Genomic DNA, 3,590 nt, shown 5'->3' with positions numbered 1-3,590 from the left:
AAAATGAAAAAGAAAAAAGACTAATGTGCTGCTCACTATAGTTTAATTAAATTGATGATACACATTTGAGAACATGATTTTAAGGAGAGTATCACTTTCATATGTTAGTTAACTGTTACAATAATTTTTTCCCTTATGTGCTCATTTCCTTTGTCAAATAAATTATTGTGTTTATTTATTTATTTTTATGTAGGAATACAAAAAGTTTTCAACTGGAGTTCAAATATCAAGTATGGAGAGAAATTATGGGAGCAATATTGGACGTGTTGTCATCTTCTTAAATAAATTGTTCTCAATGTTAGGATGTCTTTTTCCTCCGTTTGGGGTTTTGTCCTACTTGGTACGAACAATATTTCAATTCTATCAAATATTCTCCCTCAACTTCTATAAACTTTGAATTGCTCTCTGTATTATGTGACATGATGATCGCCTTTCTCTAATGTTTCTAATATGTCTCATAAAGAAAGAAAATAATGAAATACAAACAAGTGAAGCAATTCACGCAGATAAATATGTTTAAAATGTGAGTTGCGCACAACCCGCCGTGATTAAAAAAAGGCTTTTCGCAATCATTTCGTGTCAAGACCTTGAAATTGTATAATTGTACAAGATTATTGTGTTACCGTACGAGGCCTCGACATTACAGGGCCTTGAAATTATCTCTTTCTCTTTTGGTTCTTGACAGATTGTATTAGATTTATTGTTGTTCATTTGATGAAGTTCTCAATTCAAGAACATATATATATATATATATATATATATATATATTCAGTTTCTACTATTTGGCGTTTGTTGAGTTTTAAGTCTGAGTTGTTGTGATGTTTGTGTGTTTGTAAATTTCTTTCAATAGCTTACTTTTAGTTTGCTTTTGTTTGTATATATTTCTTCCGAGTAATTTTTCGAGGTGCATTCGTACGAGCTATACGAAAAGAGCGTCCTAAATTACTAGTACAACATCTACTATTGCAAAGTAAGCCGATATATTTGAGCTTTCTGTTTTTTCCTATCATAGGCTGCATAATGACAGGGACTGATTGCCTTTGGTGCTAATATTTATGGTGTTGGTGTTGTGGTGTAAACAAAAAAATAATTTTAATTTTCTCTACCATATACTATGATGAATCCTATGTCAAATGATGTATATGGTTTTGAGATATGCAAAAGATCTATTGTGGTACATATTTGTATTTAACTATTTTGCCTGGTAGGTAACTGTGATCTTCATGCTTTTTGTTTTGTGTGGGTTGTTAGAAAATACTCCAAACAGTGAGCAAGTTTTATTCAATATTGAATTTGTTAAAAAAAGAATAGAACGTATTTTTCTCAATAGAATGCAAATTTCATTCAACTTGGAGAAATACTATTTGACCACTTAGACTTAATTAGTTTGTTTGTAACTTAAAACAATAGTGACATTATTAATATCTAAACCAAATGAACAATGAGCAACGACTTTTTGAGTAATCTGAGGGTTAAAACATCCTCAGATTACACATTTTAGTTCATCTTTTGGCAATGAGCAATACAGTCCTGCAAGTGGCCCCTTTACCACAATGGTTGAAAGATGTTGACCCTTGCATGAGGGCATGGGTTCAAACTTCATCGGTGGCTAATCTAACATCTAATCTAACAAAATCTATCATTTGACCAAAAAAAATAAAAAAAAGAGAGCAATACAGTCCGAGGCAGAAACAATGAGAGTCGCTGCACGCACTTCATTTACGATTTAGGGGAAATAATCTAATCCCCTTTTGAGAGTCTCTCGATTTTGATTACATTTTAAGTTTTTCCCTAAATAGTTGGACGAGGCCATCTCCTTTGGCAATGACATCCTATCTATTTTTGGTGATCACTTAAGAAATATAAGAATATCTAAAGGAACACATTTTTGGGGCACGTAGCACCCGTGATGTAAAAATGTCTTTCGCATGTGCGTGAGCGCGTGCGGAGAGGCTAGTTGAAATATAAGTCCGATGAGTCACCTAATTTTTATTGCTATACCAAATTTACCCCACAAGTATTTAATCTCTTAATTTCAAGATTATATTTTTATTGAAACATTTAAAAATAAAATCAAATGTATCATAGGATTAATTGTCGAAATTATGTCTCCTCTTGTAACAAGTTTTGGCCTGCTTCGTGGAACTGAAAGCAAGAACTTCCAAGGCTCTCATTGTCTGCATATATAGCAAGGATTAATATTCCAAAAGGGAACGCCATGGACGCTTACCATGTGCAACAACGGTAGCTGAGAATCTGAGACAGCCCCCGCCGACTGCTGCAACCACCGGCCACATCGAGAGGCTCTGTTGTGAAATTTAAAAACCATAAAGAAATTAAAGAGGAGGAAGACGATAGAGGCTCTGTTGTGCAAGAAACTGTGGATCCCATATAACTCATATCATCAGAGGGGATAAAGCAATAATGGTGGAGAAAAACCACCTAATTCCCGAATTGGGGTCGCCCACATCGGTAAGAGTGAAAGTGAAAGCTACGAGCTTGATTTATGTACACTATAAGAGATTTACGTTAAACTACACGTCAACTAAATATCCAATGGACTTTCAATTTGATATGAGCGTCCATAATCTCTCAAAACATATTAGTTTGCCTCATATTTGTCAATTTTTAAGTCAAATAGAGATTGGTTTTCATTTATCAAAGTGAAGAAAACTAACGACAATAAAATGCTATAAGGGCTAGAACCAAACTGAGACGAGGAGGAAAATTTGAATATGGTAGTTCAAAGAGCATTGCTAAGGTGAAGTTTAATAATCATTTTATTTTCATTTTTAACTTTTTAAAAAACAAGAAAAATTAAAAATTCGTTCGGAAAGTATTTAAAAAAAAAATTGAAAGCAAAACTGAAAACAGAAGACGAAATATACATATAAACCCAAACTTCTAATTTTTAACAAAGATCCAAAGAAATAAGTAAAATTTGGGCTCTAAAATATTTGATCCAACATGTGAGGCCCCATTTACCTCATATAGTGATGGGTCTCAAACCCAAAAGACCCACTTGACCATTCAGAGAAAGAGAAACAAACAGAAAGCAGCGGAATCAAACCCTCCAGGGAACAAGTTGGTAAAAAGAGAGGGTAATATATGATTTGAATCCTTAAATTTAATTTTCTGTCTTCCAATGTTGATATTTTACTTTTTATTTCTATTTGTTTAGTTAATTTGGCAAGCAACAATTCTTTACTCTGAAATTGGAATTGTTAGGGTTCTTCACGAAACAAGTCAAAGTATATTAATGTCTAATTTTGTAAGTATGAATACCTCATTTGAAGAGAGATGTCAGTGAGAATTGTGTCCTTTTTACATACAAAAATATTATTTATTGGAATTTGTTATGATCTCGTGGGTGCTCTTACTGTTCTGTTGACTCTCATCTAAAAAAATATGAGATGGAGTAAAGTTTAAGATTTACAAATCAGTTTTGATCTGCTTCTAGAATGACAAATTGCCAATGGTTTACTAACGCATTGTTTGTGTTTGTTAGAGACTGGGTGTTTCAATTTCTAAAGTACTTGGAATTTCAATACATTTCAAATAAATTCACTTCTAGCAGTATCGCTTAGAAG

This window comes from the organism of the source record quoted next, unplaced genomic scaffold (genome assembly GCF_019419815.1).
Source record: "Pyrus x bretschneideri cultivar Hongxiangsu unplaced genomic scaffold, Pyrus_bretschneideri_v1 Contig9, whole genome shotgun sequence".
NCBI lineage: Eukaryota > Viridiplantae > Streptophyta > Magnoliopsida > Rosales > Rosaceae > Pyrus > Pyrus x bretschneideri.
This window is presented reverse-complemented; position numbering follows the sequence as displayed.